Raw genomic sequence first — 23616 nt, forward strand, 5'->3', positions numbered from 1 at the left:
TAACGGTGCTTAAATGCCCAATTACACTTGCCAACACAACAAGCATACAACTTGCTCACTATTAGACATTCTCTGTTGTTAACAGCTGTCTTCTCAGACTGTAGACATGTCTCTCTAAACAAGGAAGAGATTTTAATCAAGCCACTGTGATAAACAGCAGCAATATAAGCAAAGATATGTTAAAGACCACAAACACCAATTGCAGGAAAACCAGCACTAGAGTTACAAGGATTAGAATAAGTACTACAGTGGAAGTTGTAATTGCTTCACCTTTAGTAAGCTGGTGACATTTAAAGTCTGATATAAGCTGTGTGTGTGTGTGTGTGTGTGTGTGTGTGTGTATGCATATGTTGGTGTTTCTCAGCATATGTGTAGAGGTCAGAGAATAACTTTCAAGGTCTGGACTCTTCTACCATGTGTGTCCCAAGCATCAAACTCAGGTTGGCAGGCTTGGCAATAAGTGCCTCTACCTGCTGAGCTGTCTCAGTGGCCCAGCAGTAATATTTCAACACTGGCAATGTAGAAGATAATTAAAGTAGAGTTCTGGATATGTTATTATGCCCTACTGTCACTAGCAGGACTTTACTATTAGAAAGCTTCATTATTTATTAAAGCTGTGTAATGAACTTTCTTTTGGAAACAGAAGGCTATAAGTTCCTTAACCCCATATTCCATTTCACATAATAACCTTTTCTTTGATATTAGAGTCTTTAGGGAACTAGAAGTCATAAAAATCACAAGAGTGAGGACACAGATCACCTTTCTGGTCAAATCTTTGATTCTGATCTCCAGAAAGCAAGGTCCTGGGAACCTAGGTCAATCACCAATGTTGGAAAATCTTGCCTTAACTTAATCATCTGGTGTGACTGTGAAAAGAATACTGTAAACCTGTAAAAATAAAGTCAATCTTAAATAAAAGGGGACAGCTAAATAAAATCAAACTTAACTTTTCTAGACTCCAGAATCATTGTGAATGTTGGGTACACAGAAGGTACACCACTGTCAGCCTTCCTACTCTTAAGGGTGTTTCATTTCTTTGTGTCTCAAAGCTTTCTATTTGCTCACAGTCTGGGTTTGACCATCTCTGAAATATTTTCACTAAGTTCTAATTTATATAATAGAAGTCACTTTCTTTTCTTTTTGTTTTTTTTTTTTGTTTGTTTGTTTGTTTTTTCCTCGACAGGGTTTCTCTGTATAGCCCTGACTGTCCTCGAACTCACTTTGTAGACCAGGCTAGCCTCGAACGCAGAAATCCGCCTGCCTCTGCCTGCTGGGATTAAAGGTGTGCGCCACCATGCCCGGCAGAAGTCTTTTTCTGCATAACATCTATGTTTACGGAGAACCAACCAACCTAAAATAATAACAACAAAAACGGTAACTTCTTTCACACAAACCACAATCTCTGGGGATGTGATTTAAAGTAACACTAAGGAAGGCAAACATATTTATGTGCCCTTCCCCCACAAACATGGTTCCAAAAACCGATTACTTAGACAAATTAAAACCAAGTAAAGCCATTGAGCACTGAGAAAGTATAGTAAATGAAACTTAATATAAGTTTTGAATACTGGAATATTCATGATTTAGTGTTCAATTCAAATACTAAGTCAGTTTTGTTTAAAAATTCAAAAATTGCTGGGCAGTGGTAATACAACACACGGGAGGCAGAGGCGGGTGGATCTCTGAGTTTGAGGCATCACAGTCTACAGACAGAGCTCCTGGACAGTCAAGGCTGCACAAAGAAATCTTGCCTCAAACAAACAAACAAACAAACAAACAAACAAACAGACCAAGACAAAACATAGTACTTATTACAAGACATGTACAATCTGTAACTATTAGTTAATTTAATCCCTAAAACCTTAATTGTGTATTATAGATTGACTCTTACCTGAAAATCTAAAATTCAAAATGTTCTAAAATTGAAAACATTTGGACCCCTGATAAGATGCCAACAAGTACAAAACTCTATTCCTGACAACAAATTACAGTAAAAATGCAGGTTCACTAAAAATATTCTTTACAATACCATCAGGCTATGGCTATGTGTACATAAAAAATAAATAAAAACCATGTTTCAGACTTATGCCTCATTTCCAAGATACTGCATTGTGTGAACCTAAATATTAAAAAAAACAAGAACAACAACAAAAACAAAACCCAAACCTGAAATACTTGTGGTCTCAAACATTTAAGAAAAGGAAGGGGGTCTCAAACTGCACTATTAACTTACTTTACAGATGAGAAAGCTACAGCACAAAAACCTTTGGTACTTCATTTCAGAAAGCAAACCACAGCAACGCAGCTTGTAATGCCATGTTCTCAGTAACACCACTGCTAGTTTTTTAGCTTTAAAATATTTCAAGTCCAAAACTAATTTTTTAAGTGCTAAAACTCTAGCAAGGAGATGTACTTTATGGCCGGTTCACAATCAGTCATAGTGGCAGTATGCAATATGCAGCCCGCTCAGTGTGGAAGCTGGAAGAACTGTGTGTTACATACTTCTTCTTCTTCTTTTTTTTTTTTTTTTTAGCATTTGTGGCTCTTGTAGAAGACCCAGATTCAGTTTTTTTTTTAATTTTTATTTTTTAAGATTTGTTTTATTTATATAAGTATACTGTAGCTGTCTTCAGACACATCAGAAGAGGGCATCAGATCTCATTATAGATGGCTGTGAGCCACCATGTGGTTGCTGGGATTTGAACTCAGGACCTCTGAAAGAGCAGTCAGTGCTCTTAACCGCTGAGCCATCTCTCCAGCCCCGTGTTACACACTTCTAGCTGCCGTGGGCCACCAACACAGCTCTGGGAATCAGAGAAATGCATCATTTGCTTTGTTGGATTTTCAACCTGACTACTGGTTAATTTCTGCTGCTTTTCTCTACAGGACCTTGCTGAAGGCTCATTTCAGGGGTTGAAGTTTAAGGAAACTAAAACACTCAACAGGTTCTGACTGGAATGTTTAGGTCCGCACTGAGAAGCTGAATGAAAAGTAATTCTGTATGTCTTTATCCCAGCTGTTCAGCCATTCATCTTGATTTTGAGCAGACTAATGCGGGGTCCTCAATAAAGGGATGTGTCACATGAGAAATGTGCCTATCCCAGTGCGTACATTGTAAAACTGTATCTTATTCATTGAGTATTGTTTGGGGGCAGCACTTATCCTGAACACTATGTAGTGCTGCTAAAGAGCTTCAGAGGTTAAAAAAAAAAAAGAGCTTCAGAGGTAAGTATGGGAGTCTGACACAGAATTCCTAACATGTATCAACTAGTTAGTTCACACATGAATTATGCTGTGACTACTATTTGAGCTTTCATTTAGGTGGAATTTGCTATGTATAAGGAGTGAGTGGAGTTTTCAGGGACCCCAATGAGAGAAGAAAAGCCTTCCCCAGATGAGGCTCAATGGCAAAGCCTTCCTGGGGTCTAAGTGCAGACAATGTCCACTGTAGCTGTCTACCATCAGATAATTTAAGACCTGAAGACTTCTCTCTGACACAGACTGTTCCTACTGAGATTAACTAAGCTTGCCTCCTTGTTCAGCTGTACAGGATAACTCTTCCTCCAATGCAGCTCTATAATAATAAACATACTGAGCATGGGGGTGTATAATAATAAACATACTGAGCTGGCTTTAGCTTCTCCATTAGCGAGCCTAGACCATCCAATCCCATCCTTTCTTTCTGTCTCTTCTTATTTTTGTTTTCCTTTCTGCCCTAGTCGGGTCAATCTCTGAAGCCTGGGACAACACAGTGGTAGTAAGTGGAAACAGTTTTCTGTCACATGTAAACAGAGGCATTCCTGTGGTGGTGGGTGTCCTTGTTACTCCAATGACTCTGAAACCACTGAGAAGTCCTTCAAGGCTAACAGAATATATGAAAATCAAAGGCAGATGCTTAGTGAACACTAACAAAAGTGATAGTGGTGTCTTTAACACAATTTCCAGGACAAATTTTCTGAACGAGAGAGAATACTTGGCAGGATGGTAGTCCCAAATCATGAGTGGTAGAGACAGAAGGATCATGAGTTCAAGGCCAGCTTCAGTTACATAGTGAATTCAAGGCCAACCTGGGTCTGCATGAGAACCTCTATAAAAATTCAAAACAGACAGCATTTACACTTTGAAACCTGTCATCTTCAGGAAACAGTTGGAGGGGCAAGGTAACTTTCTAAGAAAAATCCTGGAAAAAGGGGGTGGGGTGTAAAGAGAGGGGAGAGAAAGGGAGTAGTTATCTGGATGATAGATAGGCTGTCACTTAATGGACCTGGGATCTGAAACCATCAGAATCCCAGGAGCCCTCTTTCGCATCTTGGAGGCAGGGAAAGGGCAAACTCTGGCTCTTCTCTGCACTCAGCATTCAGGGGAGTCTCCTAACTGCTCCCTCATTCTCACAGGCTTCCAGGACACACTCAGCACTCAACCCAGGCAAGCTGCATGCTACAAAGAACTTGGAATAACACCATGTGAGAGGTGGGCAGATGGAATAAGGCTACTGGCAGGAAAGTCCAACATGTGTTGGTTTTTGGCCAGGAAACAAAGGATTTACAAATAACTAGTGTAAAAGATCGGCACATTTCTTGCAGCAAGCATCTCTATTTTTTGTTTATGAGAAATGATAGAGAACACTTTTTCTTCTGCAGCAACAAACAAACCCCCCAAAACCCAGAAAAGAGTTCATTCGTGTTCTCTCTCTCTCTCTCTCTCTCTCTCTCTCTCTCGGAAAATGGCAGTCATCCCATGTCTTGAAAAAAACCCAAGCCCCTCAAATCATGGCTTTTGGACCAATTCCAACACATCTGTGTTAGCAGCTGTGGTGGGTGGGGGAGGGGGGATGCTCAGTATAAGTAAGGTACTTCAAAGGAGCATTCCACAATCTTGTTGAAGCAAACACATACAGTAAAATATTTTCCCTGGAGAGTTGATAAATCCAGTCCACAATGTGGGCTGTAGCTTTTCCTACTAGTGCTCAAGGCAAGCTTGCTATGTCTTCCTGAGACTCATGGGAACAATGTAACAATGTCTAGCTGAGCAGGGATTTGACTACTTTCTAAACCAAGGCTTAAAATGTTAACCTTAGCTCCTGTCGTTATTCTTAAGCATCCTCCCAGAATCCTTTGACTTTTGTCAGATAATAGCTTCATCAAACTCATTTCTTGAAAACTTGACGCAGGAATCATGCAAACTTGATGTTGTTCTTTTACCAACACTCACTCCCATCCGATTTGTGGCAAGGGTTATCAGAGACCTTCAGAACTACCAGGCAAACCCAAGATTTCAGTAAGTCATTTCACTCAAGCTCCAAAGAAATCATATTAAAATTTCAGGCTCATGATCTTGGATTTCTTATTATCAGTTATATTATATATATATGGTGCATACATGTCTGAGCATCATGTCTGTGTTGTGTGTTTCAGAAGCCAGAGGGTGCCAGATCTCCGAGGACTAGAATTACAGACATTGTGAGATGCCATGAGAATGCTGGGAATTGAACTAAGGTCCTCTATGACAGCAGCCAGTGCTCTCATCTATTTCTCCAGCCCTTTTATCAATTATTTTTAATTATAAAGCCAAACTGATAGCTCAGTTTGCTTCCCTTGCAAGCATAAGGACCTTACTTCAATCCTTTAGAACCTTTTTTTTTTTTTTTAAAGCAGGGTATAGTGATATACACTTTGAATCCCAGAGATGGAGAGACAGAAAGCAACAAACCACTGTGGTTTGCTGGCCAGCTAACCTAGACTACTTGGCAAGTACCAGGCCAAAGACAGACCTTGCTCAAAGCAAAACAAAGATCAAGGTAGACAGGACCTGAAGAATAACAGTCAAGGTTGTCCTCTGACTTCCACAAGCATACATATATATTTGCACCTTAACACATGCACACACACAGACACAGACACAGACACAGACACAGACACAGAAACACACACACACCCCACATCATGCATAGGGAATAAAACTATTTAAGGAGGAACAATGGAACACTGAAATTAAAATATGATTTGAATGAAAAGTTGGTGACTTTACTATGTAAGAAGTATCCATTCTTTCACTGACATCAGAACCTACTTCTTCAGGACCCCATTGTGTTTTGAAGACCAGCTGAGACACCCAACCTCACAGACAGAACAACTACTGGATTTTGGGACCTTCAGTTAGTAGAAAGCCATTGTGGATTACTTGGGCCACAGGCTATAAGGCATTCTAATAAATCAGTTTTGTTCCTCTATCTCTAGAGTGCCATGACAACTACACCTAGGATACACAAAACCCAAAATTCTATCCCCAGCATCAGGAAAGAAGGAGGGGAAGGGAAGGGAAGGGAAGGGGAAGGGAAAGGGGAAGAGGGAAGGAGGAAGGGGGAAAGGGAAAGGGGGAAGGAAGGGGGAAGAAGGGGGAAGAAAGGGGGGAGAAGGGGGAAAGGAAAGAAGGGGGAAAGGAGGGGAAAAAGGGGGAAAAGGGGAGGAAAAGGGTGAAAAGGGGGAGAAAAAGGGGGAAAAGGAAGGGGGAAAGAAAGGGGAAAGAAAGGAGAAAGAAAGGGGAGAAAAAGGGGAGAAAGGGGGAGAAAAGGGGGAGAAAAAGGGGGAAAGGGGAAAAAGGGAAAGGGAAGGGAAGGGAGGAAGGAAGGAAGAAAGAAAGCAGGCAAGAGAGAAAAAAAAACTTTAAGCCCAAATATGTATGTTTTAGCAAATGCTTAAAACTTAAATTGCTGCTTTTAAAATAGTGAGTTATGTATATTGCTAACTTCAATGACTTACATTTCATGCCAACTGTGTACACACAAAATGTACACAAATGAGTAGATGTCTGGGGATACCAGAAGATGCCATCATTAATTAGGCACTATCTTCTTGAGCTGAAAATTAACAAGTCTTCATTTCATCACAAGAAAAAAAAAATCAAAATGACTACATATATCCCAATAATTCTCAACCCAGTTCATTTTCTTGGTTATTTCTGACCTAACTAGTAATGAAAATTACAAAAATAAATTTTTGATAATTAAAAACTTCATATTTGCTGGGCAGTGGTGGCGCATGCCTTTAATCTCAGCACTTGGGAGGCAGAGGCAGAGAGGCAGGCGGATTTCTGAGTTCGAGGCCAGCCTGGTCTGCAGAGTGAGTTCCAGGACAGCCAGGGCTACACAGAGGAAACCCTGTCTCAAAAAACCAAAAGCCAACCCCCCCCCCAAAAAAAAACCCCAAAACTTCATATTTTGACATGAAATTTGGCAAATTTTTATCATTAAAAACTACACTATAATTAGTGGGTAGCACATACGTATAATCCTGGAATTTAGGAGACTGAGGCATGAGAGTCACCAGTTTTAGACTCTTGTCTCCAACACCAAAGCTGACACTCCTAAACATAACTGGCTATAGGAATAAATAAATTCATTGGCAGCATTAACTAAAATATCTTAGAGGTCTTTGCATATCAGTATGGAATCCAAACCTCATTAATAATCAAGCAAGGACAGAAGGAGAGTGGACATATGAAGTGATCTGTTCCACTATTGTTCTTAGAACTAACAAAGAAAATATTGTATAGTATTAACTGGCATGCACACACTTGGGAGCTCCACCACACTGGGAGCAGCTTAGTTAGTAATGTGCTTGCCACATAAGCAAGAAGACATGAATCTGACCAAGAATCCACATAAAAAGGCCAGAAACGGTGGTACACACTTGTAACCTTAGAACCAGGAAGGCAGAAACAGGCAATCTGTAAGTGGAAATGATCAAATCCACTCTTCTCCCTCTGAATTATGAGAGATGGAAAACAGAGCCTACAGCACACTAAGTATGTACTCTACCACCAAACGACATCCCAATTTTTGAATGGTACGATCTTTAGTTTTGGAGGTTTTGTTTGTTGTTTAACTGCTGGGTTTATAAGCATGGAATCCAATTCCACCTGTTTACTTACAGTGTATCAACCCGGTTGTTCAGTTACCAACTGAACCCAAGATAATGCATTACCTGGAACTGCCTGATTTCAAGTCAAGACACGAAGGTAGGTATTTAAAGATTACGTCTGCAGATATTTATGGAATGGAAGTTCCATGCCTAACTACTGATTTACTTTGGCTTACGAACAGTTTAAAACTAACTCAGGAGAAACTCATTTCTAGAAGTCTGACACATTCAATTCCTTCCTGCAGCCTCTATAGAATTCCTCAAATAAGCTTGTGCTTTTGAGGCTTGAGGTCTGTCTTTGCTAAGAATGCTCTTCCCTGGCCATATGCATAGGTCACCAAACTTTTATTCAAATTATACCCGATGATCTGAGCTACCCTAGCTATCCTGGTTAGAACTGATGGTGGACAGTCTCGTCTTCCGACATTCAGTCTTCTGACTTTTGATTTCATGGCAAACATCAAACCTTATCCTACCTACTTATTAGTGAAATATATCTATACTTGTGTTTATTACGTGACTCCTACATTGGAAGGTAAGTTCCTCAAAAACAGAGATCTTCTGTCTGTTTAGTTCATATACACATTGTGGGACAGTGCCTGTGCACAAAAGTTAGTCACATGTTTATCAAAAGAACTAACCAGATGACATTCCATGATTGGAATGACAGGGGATGAATCAAGAGATATTTCCTTGGCTAAACAGGCACACCAACAGCTGTCTATAGTCACAGGTACTTGGGAGGGCCACTTAAGCCCAGGAGTTTAATATCAACCTGGAAAAGAGAGAGATCTTCCCCTATCTCAAAAGGGGGATGGACAAAAAAAGAATCTATTACTAATTTTAATGCAGTAAAAACATCACAAAAGGCTATTTTTTAAGAGGAACAAACAGAATAATTATGTACACAAGCAAATCAATACCCACACAATCATTTTCAGATACCCTAAATGGTCATAAGAGTTAAGGTAATCTGATTTAGCAGGCAAAAATAGCAGATTTAAGGTTTGACGAACACCATCTGGTATTAAATAAACACTGTACATCTAAGTCACCTTACTTGTTATTTATGTGCAGGCGAATGTGTGTGTGTGTGTGTGTGTGTGTGTGTTTGCTTGGAGGTCAGAAGTCAACCCTCAGGTGTTGTTCCTCAATCTATCCATCTATCCACCTTGTTGTTTCAGATAAAGTCTCCACTAGGACCTGGGACTCAGTAATTAGAATGGGCTGACTGGCTCAATAATCCATCTCTGCCTTCTTAGTTCTGGGATTTTAAATGATGCTTTTTATGTGGTTAATGGGAATTGAACTCAGGTCTTTATGCTTTCATGGCAATCATTTTACAAATTGAGTTCTCACCCTATACCCAAATTACCTTATTTTTGCAAGTGGAATATCCAAAATGTAAACTGATTTTTAAGGGTAGATTCTTATTTATTTATTTATTTATTATATGTAAGTACACTGTAGCCGTCTTCAGATGTACCAGAAGAGGACATCAGATCTCATTACAGATGGTTGTGAGCCACCATGTGGTTGCTGGGATTTTGAGCAGTCAGTGCTTTTATTTTAACCGTGGGTGTGGAATATGGGACTGCTTTGGACTGTCCACAGCGGCTGACTATGATTTGCCTCATGCCCTAGCAGAGGCATGGTTTTGCCAGCTGCACAGTTTCTGTGATGGTGAACATTTGGAACTCTGGGAGCTTTTCAGAGTGTTTATAAATGTTACAGCCCCAAGAGCCAAGGTTGGTGGTTCTTGGTCATTCAGGGGGTTTGGCTATGGTGTGTTAGTAGAAACAAAAGGAAAGATATTAGATTCAGGGATTACATCTCCCTCGCCCTCACTCTTGCCCTCCCTCTCCCTCTCTCTCCTCTCTCCTTTCTTTCCTATCTAGTGATAAGGGGGTAAAACGAGAACAAAGGATGAGAAAAAAGAAACCACAAACCAGCCACATCTATCAGTGTGTTTTATGAACCAGAGCTACATGCACTCAACTCAGCCCATTTCTAGTTTGATTATATTCTGCATATGCCTATATAGAATTTAACACAATAATTTTATTAGTCACAAGCTGTTGAATTCTCATGTTCAAATATATATTAAATGTCAGGCACAGCATCAAGACTGCATCCATTATTATGGATGCATCCATATTACTTCCCCCAAAACACTACACAGCATTTATATTTTACTGGATACCACTCTACTCTGAGGAAGATTCTGTTATGACTCTGTATCACAAAAACCCTAGATAGTGCAACTGATTAAGCAACTTGCTTAAGTCACCTATTACGCAGTAGTTAGGAGACACTAACTGCAGAGTCAACTTTAAGACACAAAGCCAGAATAGCACAGCAGACACAGAGTACTGACTTCAAAGTCAACCTTATTATGACACAGTGACATGTGGTATCACGGAACCCTTTATGGGACATGAAATCCTGGAGACAAAATTCATTGAAACCGTGTTGCTGTTTATCTTCCTTTACTTCCCGATGCACCTAACAATTTAATCTAACATTTAATTCCATTCTTAACTTTTCCTAGTTTTCCTTCTATCCCCCTAGTGAAAAGATCAATCACCCTCTCTTTAGTCTACAAAATAGAAGGTCTGAAGGCCCCCTCCAAGTCCACACAGTTCTTTCCCTCCCCACCACAGCAGTCATACGGTCGAAAATACCAAGTAACCCACAGAGTCCTGGCTCACATCTCTGCATGCTTCAGGCCCATGAGATACAACTTTCAAGTTCAGTGAGGCTGCAACTGAGCACATGTGGTTCTTTGAGACAGACAGTATTTCAAACTAAAGGTCAAAAGAGTTTAAAAATTACAGTGTACCACAGACCTCTGAATGACAGGGATGATATTTGCATGTTAAAATTATGGGCAATTACCAAATTAATGTACTGACTTTATAGAAACCATTTCAACAATTCTTTAAGAACAAAAGAACCAAAAGTCACCTAAGATGTGACTAAAGAGGCAATCTTTAACTATCATGATAATCTCTGCAGGATTTGTTGTTCTAATAAAATGGGCAGGAAGCAGCCACTGAGGGTAGCAGGCACCTCTCCTCTTCCTTGGAGAATAGATCCCGTGTACATTGCAGGGGGAAAAAGTTATATAGAAATAGTTATATAAGCCGGGCGGTGGTGGCACACACCTTTAATCCCAGCACTCGGGAGGCAGAGGCTGGCGGATTTCTGAGTTCGAGGCCAGCCTGGTCTACAGAGTGAGTTCCAGGACAGCCAGGCTACACAGAGAAACCCTGTCTCGAAAAACAAACAAACAAAAAAAGCAATAGTTATATAAAAAAGCAATAGTTATAAAAAAAAGCCAGAGGGCTGGTAAGAGTACTTGTTGCTCTTGTAGAAGACCCAGGTTTGGTTCCCAGCACTCCCATCTTACTTCATAACTCCAGTTCCAGGAGATCTGGTGTTTTCTTTTGATTTCTAGAGGCATCCAGCATGAACATGGTGCATAAACACACAGGCAAACTACCCACACTCTAAAATAAATTTTTTAAAAGGGGGACCAAAATGGAAACACCCTTTCACCCCAGTGGAGAAAACTACTGCAGACCCTATTTATTGGGCAAAAGCTCTTAGAGGATGCTTAGAGCATCTATAATCATGGCCCCATCTTCATATCAATGTAAACACTTCCTTCCTTAGAGTGCCTCTGCTTTGTCCTAGTCTTACAACCCCCTTTGTAGTATTTTTCTGCCAGTTCCTCTCCCCACCCCCCAACATCGATATCTTAGCAAATTAACTTTTTAAAACAGTAAGTTCTGGGCATGGTTGCAGAACATCAAAAAGTGGAGGAGGATATGGCTAGAAAGATGATCAAGAGTTAAGCAGCAGTTAAGAACATCAGCTGCTCTTCCAGAGGACACAAGACTGACTCCTGGCACCCACATGGCAGCTTACAACTGTCTGTAACCCTAGTACCAGGGGTTCTGACATCCTCTTCAGGCCTCCTTTGGCACTGCATGCATGTGGTGGACAGACGTCCACAGGTGCAGGCAAAACATTCAAATACATAAACGTAACTGATGTTTTTAAAGGTGGAGGCCAGTTTGCTTTACGCAGCAACCCTGTCTTAAGTGAACACTTATGACATAAACAGAGCAAGATGTGGTGGTACCTACTTATGATCCCAGCTATAGAGGTAGAAGCAAGGAACTTCAAGGCCAACCTAGGCAACTTAGCAAGAATCTTGCTTCTATAAGATAAAGGGGCAAAGATCTGTACGGTTCAGCAGTAGAGAACTTACCTAGAATAATCTCCATAACTACAAGAACAAAGTCAAGCAGTGGCAGGACAGGGCAGAAGTACATTTCTACAACTGGCTGGGGCTGTGAGGCACCAGGATGAGAGGGAACCCAGGGAGAAGGCAGCAGAGGACCAGGTGCTCTCCAGCTCCATCCCACGGGTGAGATGCCTATAACAAAGTACTAACTTGTGACTTCTAATATCAAGCTTTTCAGTCAAGAGTTTAAAAGGCTGACTGACCTCAAAAAACCTGAAGATAACTAAGATAAGAAGCATAAACATCTGAAAAAGCCAAGGAAATTTATAGGTAATTTGGTTTCTCCTTGCTATGTACAGATATCACTGTGCCCACTTCCATAACACTTCATAAAATTTGTTGACTTTGGGCCTTATGTAAATAAGACTCTCTTTCTAAGTACTCCCAATAAAATAATAAGAGAATAATTTTGTAAACTATAAAAAGCTGAGGATGTTCAATGAGTTCTTTGAGATGGAAAACAGAACTTTAGTTGCAGACCTAAAGATATATATGGATGAAGTCTATTCACTACACAATTCTCTGCTAACCCAGAAAACAATCTCATTTTCTCTACCTCCCAATTCAAAGGTTTAGAGAAAACCAAAATGAAATCTGAAATTATTTGAGTCAATGACAGCCAGGATCATTAGACCTCCAAAGAAATCATAAAAGAGTTCATTTGTTTCTCAAATTACTAAGTATCTACTAAGTGCAAGGCCCTTCTCTATGATAGTGAATAGAACAGAACAGAACAAACCAAACCAAACCCCCAAGTCCTGGTGGAGTCCACAGTAGTGAAGGTAGACCAGGTAAGAACTACTCCTGGAAACTGAGAAAGGACAGGGAGATGGGGGCACCTGACTTTTACAGAGAGAGCACATTAGCCAGGTGCTCTGAAGCCAACCTGGAGAAGGAACATGCTATTATTGCACATCAGAGGCAAGGTACATTCAGGTAGAGTTTCCAGTAAAAGCCCTCCAGTCACTTGTGGGAAGTAGAGCACAGATCTGAGAAAAATCTAAAAGACTGCAACACTTCCACCTGCAGCCTATTGCACCCATATACCAAGAGCATATATTATAAAAAGAAGCAAACTCGGGGGCTGGAGATGGCTCAGTGGTTGAGAGCACTGACTGCTCTTCCGCAGGTCCTGAGTTCAATGCCCAGCAACCACAGGGTGGCTCACAACCATCTGTAGTGCCCTCTTCTGGTGTGTCTGACCTCACATACAGAGACAAATCTGAGAGAAAAGAAGAATCAAACTCTGGCCTGGCAGCACAGGCTCTAACTTCCAGCACTTGGGAGGTAAAAGTAGGAGGATCAAAAAATTCAAGGACTTCTCAGCTAGTTAGTGAGTTCAAGGCCAGCTTACTATATAGAGAAAGGAGGGAGGGTGAGAGGGTTAAGGGGTGAAGAGAAAGGGAGGATAGAGAACAGGAGTGGCGACTAGTAAGAGAAAGGGTGAGAGGAAGAACAGAAGAGGGGAGAGAAGGGGGGAGAGGAAAGGACAAGGAAGGAGAGAACAGCAACAAAGAATAGAAAGATCAGACAAAAGTTGACAGAGACCTTAAAACTGAAGAACATGAATGGGCCCACTGTAACATGGCAAGAACATAGAGGAAAGCCCATCTCATTGGATACTATCATGAAACTACATGTGTCAGGATAGAGAGCATCCTCAAAGCCTCCAAGGAGGGAGAAAAAGAAACAAGGTCATGTAAAAAGAATGTGAAATGGTGTCTCTAGAGCAGTAACCTTCTCCAGAAGACAGCATAGCAACGTCTCAACGTTCTCTGTGAGAATTACTTCAAATCTTCATTTCTTAAAGATTTTTTTTTTTTTTTTTTTTTTTTTTTTTTTTTTTTTTCAAGACAGGGTTTCTCTGTATAGCTCTGGCTGTCCTGGAACTCATTCTGCCTACAGAGTGAGTTCCAGGACAGCCAGGGCTATACAGAGAAACCCCGTCTCGAAAATCCAAAAAAAAAAAAAGAATACTTTGATCTTTACATTATACCTTAAAATATATTTTTTTACAGTTTTAAAAATGCAAATAATGGGCTAGGGATGTAGCTCCAAAGTGGGACATTTGACCAGCACATGCTAGGTCACAGGTGAGAAGTGATGCATGATGGTTAGCTCTGAGTATCAACTTAACTGGCTTAAGAAAGCCCCCCACATAGTACACTTCTGAGTATGTCTGTGTGGGGATTTACAGAGACAACTGGATCATACGGTTCGACCTAATCACTGTGCCTATCCTTTGATAGAATCCCAGTACAACAGAATTAATGGGATGCAAGTGGAGAAAGGAAAGAAGTGGAAGCTACTTGGAGGAGGTCATCACTGGCGGCATGCCCTGGGGAGCTAGTGTAAGCTATGAGGATACAAAAGCCTCTTAAAAAAAAAAAAAAAAAAAAAAAAAAAAAACCTGCTTGAGGGTCTAGGAAGGTAGGTGTTCTGAGGTTGGCAATGCATGTGATGAAGGTTGGAGGATGTGAAAAACTTAAATGATGACAGGAAGGTAAGTTAAGGCATATGGGAACAATGAAAAATGCTTCAGATTTTCTCTTCTCGCTGTGCTACTGTTGTATACAGACTTCAAAGTTCAGAGCTTTAAATTAAACTAAATTATGTTAATACTAACATATCTAAAATTTATCTCTTTTGTAAACCTAAAAACATTCTTATAAGCTTCAGAGAATCTACTTGAATCCACCTCTGACAGATCAAATGGATTAGTCAGGGCTCTCTAGAGTCACAGAACTTATGAGTAGTCTCTATATAATAAGGGAATTTGTTAATGACTATAGTCTATAGTCCAGCTCCCCAATGATGGTAGGCAGCAGCTGTGAATGGAAGTCCAAGAAACTAGGAGTTGCTCAGCCCCACAAGGCAAGCAGGCAGAAGAGAGCAAATCTTCCTTCTTCCAATGTCCTTATGTAGAGCTCCAGCAGAAGGTGTGGCCCAGATTAAAGGTATGTGCCACTGCTCCAGGATCTGGGACTTGCTTTGTCCCAGATGACCTTGAACTCAGAGATCTCTCTGTCTTAATCTTTTGGAATTCATAGCCACTATGCCTCAAGATCTCCATGACAAGATTCAGGTCAGAAACTTGTATCTCCCAGCCTCCAGATTAGGATCATAGGTGAACCTTCCAATTCTGGAGTGTAAATAGTCAAGTTGACAACCAGGAATAGCAACTACAATCCACCTCTTGTCAACTAGACACAAATATATCATGTTCACATGGAACAATAACAAGAACATGAATATGCTTAACATGATATAACTATTCCTTGTACAATTGCAAACACATTTGTAAATTTACAATGGGGCAATGTCCCTTGGGAATATTCTTTTAGTATCTCAACTTAAATACCAATTGATGTTAAAGAAATTGGAAGATAAATATGTTCTTAACAAAATAAAATAGAAGCATTCATATTACTTTATAATCCTCATTTCTGCAACTGGTTGCATGGCTTTAGCTGGTATTTATAACTACATTCCTCTACTACCCATTCTCTATTTCCTCTATCCTCTGCAAGCACCTCAGCAGGTCTTGGCTCTTTTCCTGGAGGAGTGACCCATATCTTCGTTCCTGATGGATCTGTGTCCCTTGTCTTAGTCAGGGACAAAACATCATGACCAAGAAGCAAGATGGGGAAGAAAGGGTTTATTCAGCTTACACTTCCACACTGCTGTTCATCACCAAAGAAAGTCAGGACTGGAACTCAAGCAGGTCAGGAAGCAGGAGCTGATACAGAGGCCATGGAGGGATGTTACTTACTGGCTTACTTCACCTGTCTTGCTCAGATTGCTCTCTTATAGAACCCAAAACTACCAGCCCAGGGATGGCACCACCCAAAATGGGCCTTTCCTCCTTGATCACTAATTGAGAAAATGCCCCATGGAGGCACTCCCCCAACTTGAAGGCTCTTTTCTCCATGTTAACTCCAGCCCGTGTCATGTTAACACACAAAACCAGCCAGTACAGGTATATATTTTACATACCAAAGCAGACCTCCAGGTTCTCCCATCATCCCTCAGTCCCTGTTACAGGTGATACCCTGCCCTCTGTCCTGAACTTTCCAGCCTAGGGGTTGCACTTCCCCTCCCCAAGAAGCCATTCCTTATTAAATGCAGACATTTTGGTCTCTCCACTTCCTCTGCACCTTCTCTCTGGACTTACACTTTCTCTCTTGTCTCCTCCCCTCTGTTTCCCTCCCCATGGCAGAAGCAACTTCACTGACCCCCTCCTTGTGACCAGTGGACTCCAAAGACCTGAGAGCTGCTTCCCAATAAACAATTATGCTTGAATTGACTCTGGACTCTTCCTTCTTATTTCCTGGTCAACATAACTGCTCTACCAGGCTCCCTCTACCATGATGGACTTACCTCTGGACCCATGAGACAAAGAAAATCTTTCCTCCTTGATACTTGGTCACAGTGTCACAAAAGTCTAATACAATTTGAGACTAATAATTGGAGTACCTTATGCACACTAGACACTACATAAATTTATCTTGCTGCTTATTACAGCAATCTTATTAGGTAGGTATTTTTAATTCATTTTACAAATGAAGACTGAGGGTGTGAAACTTAAATGTTCATCAACAACAAAGTCTCCAGCCAAAATCTATTGTGTGTGTGTGTGTATGAGTGTTTTTGACAGAATATATGTACGTGTACCACCTGAGTGCCTGGTGCGTGGCACAGATATAAGAAGGTGCTGGGATCCCTGGATCTGGGGTTATGGATGCACCCACTAGGTGGGTGCTGTTGAACCCAAGTCTCCTGCAAGAGCAACAAGTTCTCTAAATCACCAGCCCTCCTAACCTATTTTCAAAGCTCCTTATTTTTCCAAATATCAATCTGTTTACTTGAAGCACAGGAATTTCAGTATCATATAGTTGTTTATACTATCCTCTTTTCTGGATGAAAAATTCAAGGCACAAAAGTTTTAAGTAAATCACCTAAGAGACAAAATTCTACATTCTCTATTTCTTGATTCCTAGCTCACTTACAAACAATCTAACAAGTATTTATGCACCCAGTCCTATTCTATAGGCTGAGGCTAGCTGATATTCTCTATGTACTGACAGTGTGATAGGCTTTACAAAAATGCTTTAATATGTATTAAGTTAAGCCCCAGGTGGCCCAAAAGCGGCTAACAGTTATAGTTTCAGACACACTAAAGTAAGTTACAGATGTAGCTTAGTGGACAGATGCATGTTTAGCTTATATAAAGGCCAAGTGATATAAAATACTCATTTGGCCATGATAGTGTACACCTGTACTGCTGGCACTGAGGAGGCTAAGCCAGGAAGATCTTGCTTTTGAGAACAGCCTGGGCTATATGCAATGAGACCTTGTCTAAAACAACAATGGTGAAAACAGCTGGGCAAGAGAACCAACTCAAGTTTGAGGATAGCCCAATGCAAGTGACTATGAGACCAAGCAATGGCTAACAGCAAGATCCTTATCTCAAAACACCAATAAATTACCCCAAAACAACAAAAATAGTGGAAATTAAACTATATAAAAACACATACACTGAAACCAGTTTGTCTGTCTTCAAATGCTTCTTGGCCACCTTGTACTCTGTCATCTCCAAGACTTACAGGCCACAAGTCTCTTCGGGATCACCATTCTGTATTATTTTTCTAATGAAAAGTATACTGTTTCCCTAATTAAAGCATATGAGCATAAGGCAATGGCTAACATGCATAAATCTCTGAGCGTGATTCATATCATCAACAAAACAAGTGTATACAAGATATGCAGCTCCGACTTGGAAGCATCTAGTCTACTCACCTGCTAAAAGGAACACTTCCTGCTTGGCAACAGTAACTTGTTTTTTTCTTTTAAAATATGGTAATGGTATTGTGGTTGTGTTAAAAACAAGGTCTTACTTTTTACATATAGATAACAAAGTTTCAAATAAACTATCTGGGATTTGAGCCAGAACTATCTGGGGTGGGGTGGGGTGGGGCAGGGGGTGCAGGAGACATTTCGAGTAGGTTTAGATAAGATTGGTCCTGTGTTGGTTAATTGTTGAAACTGGTTGATTCATAGATGGGAGTTTAGCATCTGCTCCCCTCCACACCAGAGGGGTTTAGTTTTAGTTTGTTTTGCTTGCTTTTTGAGAGTATCTTATGTAGCTTACTTAGGCTGGTCTTGTTTTCACTGTGTAGCCAAAGATGACCTTTGACCTCTTACATCCTGCTGCCTCTGGTGATCTGAGATAAAAATAATGGCAAGCCCTATATCATACCAACTTTATTTCTATTTGCTCATTTAAATTTTTACAGTTAAAGAAAATGAGAGTCCATAAAAAAATTGGAGAAAAGCCATGATAATAATATGGTTTGATGAGAACTATGAATGCTCCCCGTTTTGATTGTTGTACTATCCATTCTATGGCTATTATTTTTAGAATAGAAAGCATAAAATAAAATTATCTAAAGAAACACTCATTCCTAGTGCATCACCTTTGATTTTAGTTTTTACTTTTTCTAAATAGGCAGGCCAAGACTGTGCACAGTCTCACACAACAGAAAAAAACTTTTTTCTCATCTTTTTAATCTTGCAGGTTACCTGCTATGCTCACACTTTTAGAAAACCATTGTACTAGAACACATAGGACCTGTAAGTAGAAACAGCCAAGAGTAATTAGTAGGGGCATACGAATAGCAAACAAGAGACCAAGCTGAGAAAAACATCTTCTTCATCGTCGGTTTTCAGTAAGGACCTTGAATGTGCAATGTGGTCATACTGTCTTAGGGTAGTAGGGTAGGGATGTACCTCCTCAGTCTTTGGTGTTACTGGGCTGGAGACTGGACAGACTGAACTCCTAAGCTAGTAGACTCGTGTGGACCATCTCTAGCACTCTCTAGTGACATAGCTACTTCTTCCACACTTCATGAAATGACAAAGTCCAGGAAGCACTAGTTCTAGCTGCACCTTCGGGATCATTGGTCAAAAGCTAGATAAAAGTATGAGGCAACTGAAGAACAGGGGAATTTCTTAGAAGTGCTGGTCTGTGGCTGGGTGTGGCTGGGTGTGCCAGCAGGCCTGCAATCCTAGCACTCAGAAGACTGATTCACAAAGACTTCAAGGCTAGTCTGGTAAGTTCTAGGATAGCATGGACTTCATAGTCTTAAAAAAAAACAAATAAATACAAAGAAAGAAAAAGATGCTTTAAAAAATAATTACTAGCCGGCGGTGGTGGCGCACACCTTTAATCCCAGCACTTGGGAGGCAGAGGCAGGCGGATTTCTGAGTTCGAGGCCAGCCTGGTCTACAAAGTGAGCTCCAGGACAGTCAGGGCTATACAGAGAAACCCTGTCTTGAAAAACCAAAATAATAATAATTACTATTCACATCCACAACCTACCTTATAAAGTTATAGGATTCTCTTCTTTTATAGAAACAGGGTCTCACTATGCTGGCCTGGAGTTCACTATGTAAACCATGTGGGCCTCAAACTCACAGAGATGTACCTGCCTCTGCCTTCCAAGTTCTGGAATTAAAGGTGTGTGCCCCTAACACCTGGCCTAGGAAGTCTTTTTTTAAATTATTTGTGTGTGTGTGTGTGTGTGTGTGTGTGTGTCTTGTGTGACACAGGAAGCACATGGACATCAGAAGGCAACTTTATGGAGTAGGTTTTCTCCTTGCACCTTTATGGAGTTTGGGAGACCAAACACCTTCACAGGCTGAGCCACCTCAACAACGCCCACTTGGGAAACACAAATATCAACTCAGTAGAGTGGAATGGGGGTGAGATGCTAGGGAGGGAAAAAAATCTAGATTCATTGTGTTGGTGCTAAATACATTCAAGGTCAGTCTGAAACAAACTTCATTTGTTAAGGTCAAAAGAGAGGCTGTGAAGTGCTCTTTGATAACCTTTAAAGGTATACTTAGAGTTGTATAAAAAAGATCAACTGTTAAATGATTAAAAAAAAAAAAAAAAAAACCAAAGCAAAACTACCTGTCAAGTTCACAGCAACTTACTGGGGACTAGCTCAGTATCACCAAGCTCCCAGAACTACACTTTCCAGGAAATCACCCCGAGTTCTTGCTAATCACTTCTCTTAATCTCCCTAAAATCATAAAACACTGTCCAAGTACTTCCTGCTCTCAGGCAAATGGAATCTCTAGTTAATCTAAAACTGGCAAATCGTTGTTTCAGGAGCACAACTTAGCATTCTGCAACTAGCCAGTCTTCCACGGTGCTTAAAGTTCCTCATTAATCAGTCATTGTCTATATTTATGAAATACTAAGGCAGCTTTTGTGCTTTTCTATAGGATAGCAAACATCTTTTAAAAGTTCTTTTTAAAAGTTCTTTTTAAAATTTTTTATTACATTTATTTATTGTTTGTGTTTGTGCCTCCATGTGCTCAGTGCATACAAACACATGGGGTGAGAGAACAAGTAGAGAGCCGTCAGTTCTCCTTCGTGTGACTCAAGCTGTAGGCTTGGTGGCAAGTACCTTTACAAGTTGAGCCAACAATCAGGTTCTTTATGTAGTTATGTAAATAAGCTGTGTTTGACCAGATCTGTAAAAGTGATGACCCAGTAACAATGTTTCCTTCCTTGGGATGGAAAAAAAAAAAAAGTTTGGACAAGAGGTGTTTCTAATCAAAAAGATAAGATGAAATTGGTGAGGAAGTAGACAATGCCCCAAATAGCTCTGGTTGGAATTTCTCAAATGAGGAAGAGGAAGAGAATACGGGTTTGAAGGAAAGAAGGATGTGGGTGCATAAACTGTTTTGTTTTGACACAGTCTCTCTATGTAGTCCTGGCTATCCTGGAATTTGCTATGTAGACCAGGCTTAACTCATGAAGATCCCTCTGCCTCTGTCCCTGAGGGCTGGGACTAAAGGCATGCCCTGCCACACTAGGCCCTAACTCTACTTTAAACTGTGAAATGCCATGATTCATGGGAGAAGCACTAAGGAAACCGTAACTTTTGTAATCACACGGAGAGATAAACAGCAAACCTGAAATCTTTAAATTCTTCCTAGAAAATCATTTGTTAAGGTCAAAAGAGAGGCTGTGAAGTGCTCTTTGATAACCTTTAAAGGTATACTTAGTGTTGTATAAAAAGATCAACTGTTAAATGATAAAAAAAACAAAACAAAACAAAACTACCTGTCAAGTTCACAGCAACTTAATGGGGACTAGCTCAGTATCACCAAGGACTAAGTCTTTTCCTCCCAGTGACGGTTATCTTTATTTTCAGGCATTATAGTGTGCCTAAAACTAAGAACACAGCTTTGTGTTGCTAACAATGGCATCTGAGTTGTTTTGTTTCGTTTTTTTCTTTCTTTCCTGCCAAAGAAGGCCAATTCTGTAAAAACAAATGTTAATTCTTGAACAGTGAAGAAAAGGTAAAAGTATAAACATTTTTCTCGAAATTCTTCCAAACCATAAAAGTCCCATACCCAATATAGGAATGTAATTAATGTAATGATGTGATTTTAAATCCTGATGTCCATGTCTTGGGAAAGGGGGCTTTTATGTGACTAACACGTGATCCTCAACAGTTTAGAGACATTAGAACATGGAACTGGAGCTTATCAGAAAGGATAATTCTTTTAGAGTGGAATTTCTCAACTTTTATATACGTGTTCTACTTGTGAATTTATTGGTGAGAGGGGACAAAGCCATTAATAGAAGAAACAGTCAGTGTTTCCCAAACTGTTCCCATGGAACTACATCCAGATCACTTATCTTATTACAGAAATACAGACAAGTCTTCCCACCATTCTCTACTTTCGTTCTTCACGTCAAAAAAAAAAAAAAAAAAAAAACTGACAGAAATATAACTGTTCAAAATGCCCATAAACAGACTGGGTATGGGGGTGTAGTCTTTTATTCTAGCACTAGGGAAGCAGAGAAAAAGGTCCGTGAATTCGAGGCTAGCCTGGTCTACAATGTGAGACCTTTAAGACAGACAGACAGAAAGCAAACAACAATCCAACCTAACTCAGAATCACTGCAGCCACATAAACTATTTGTGAGCTTACTATATTAACAGGTTTGGGGATGAAAGAAGTCCTCCAGTAATTTACATCAACAGCAGCTGCCAATGGCACACATTGACTGTATAGCTGGTAATTCACATTTCAAGGACAGTACTTAGCAGGGGGGAAAAGACTGAGGAATGGGATGTGGCTTCTTTAATGATCATCTACATTACAGCAGTCTAGTTGGTTTCCCGGATATACTTTCCTTTCTGATCTGTCCTGCTTTGTATTGCCACATTCCTCTCTACAATACCACTTGCAAGGGATTTCTCAAGAAGTTTCAAAGATCCAACTATCACATGAAGTTTAAATTCTTCAACTTCTAGTCTTCTGAGGCTATTCGCCTGTTCAACTGTTTCACATGTAATGTGGCTTCCTTTTGCTAATTCATTTTGGAGGGAGAAACACCTAAGCCTAATTCAACTACTCATTCTGTAACCGAAATGCAATCTGGCTATCTTGAAGGAAGAGTCACTAGTTCTCACGACATCCCTTTAGCATCAGCTTCCCCAGCAAACGGCATGCACATCCCAAGGTGTTTTCGAGATTACCATTCCAAAACAGCTGTTCATATTCCCAGCTGCCCTTTGGCGATAGGAGAGTCGTCGTTTGCAGTTCGGGAGTCTCTTGTAGGAAAGGGGGAGAGAGAGAGAGAGAGAGAGAGAGAGAGATAGGGTTCGACAGTTTCAAGCTATGGAAGGAAAGACTAAAGGAGGCAAAGGGGGGAAAGGTCTGTGCTCTTTACTTTCCTTGGGAAGAGTAGAGACGGGAAGAAAGAGGAGACCCCAAGAAACGAACTCTAGAGAAAGGTCAGTATAAACCCGTAGCGCTCTCGAGGTAGGACGTATGGGGAGGGGGTCCTGGATGAAGGAAAAGAACCGTCATCTGGAGAAGGACTGGTTACAAACAACGCGAAACAAAGGGGTTGGCAGTCGCAACGCGGGAGGTTGGAATATGAGAGATCAGGGGATCTCCGGAGGGCGAGCGGCAAGAAAACGAGAAAGACCACCACACGTCCCTCTGAGGACCCGCCGAGGACCTGGTTGCTAAGAGGGACGAGACAGGTGCCGGTAAAGACTGAGGAGCAGCCAGCTTCACTTCTAAGGACGCGGGGGCGGGGAGGTGTTTCTTCGTGGAGTCGTGCCCCGAAGCGAGACACGCTTGCCAGGGCAGTGCTCTCCAAGAATGGAGATCCGGGCCATGCGAAAACCGTTGGGGCACCGGCATTTCCCAGCCCTCGCCTGGCTTCCCCACACACTCACCGCGTCTGCTCCAAACGCCACCGCTCCAGCTGCAGCTACCGGCCGGCGCAGCCGCACTGAGCGCGCACCGCCCCACGTGACCCGTAGGCTACCTGCCCACGTG

The 23616-nt window shown here is 40.9% G+C and overlaps 1 protein-coding gene across 3 annotated transcripts in view; it reads right to left on the bottom strand.

The window, feature by feature from the left end:
* Nucleotides 1–23596, bottom strand: part of Fam118b (family with sequence similarity 118 member B) — a 51240-nt gene extending 27644 nt beyond the window's left edge. For 2 of the 3 annotated variants that reach the window (XM_029481589.1, XM_021171373.1), the window contains exon 1: nucleotides 23514–23596. The gene's annotated coding sequence lies outside the window, so the exon portion shown is untranslated. The remainder of the gene's footprint in view (nucleotides 1–23513) is intronic. The other variant, XM_021171374.2, reaches the window with a different exon arrangement.
* Between the last annotated feature and the right edge of the window lie 20 nt (nucleotides 23597–23616).

This window comes from Mus caroli, chromosome 9 (genome assembly GCF_900094665.2).
Source record: "Mus caroli chromosome 9, CAROLI_EIJ_v1.1, whole genome shotgun sequence".
NCBI classification, from domain to species: Eukaryota; Metazoa; Chordata; class Mammalia; order Rodentia; family Muridae; genus Mus; species Mus caroli.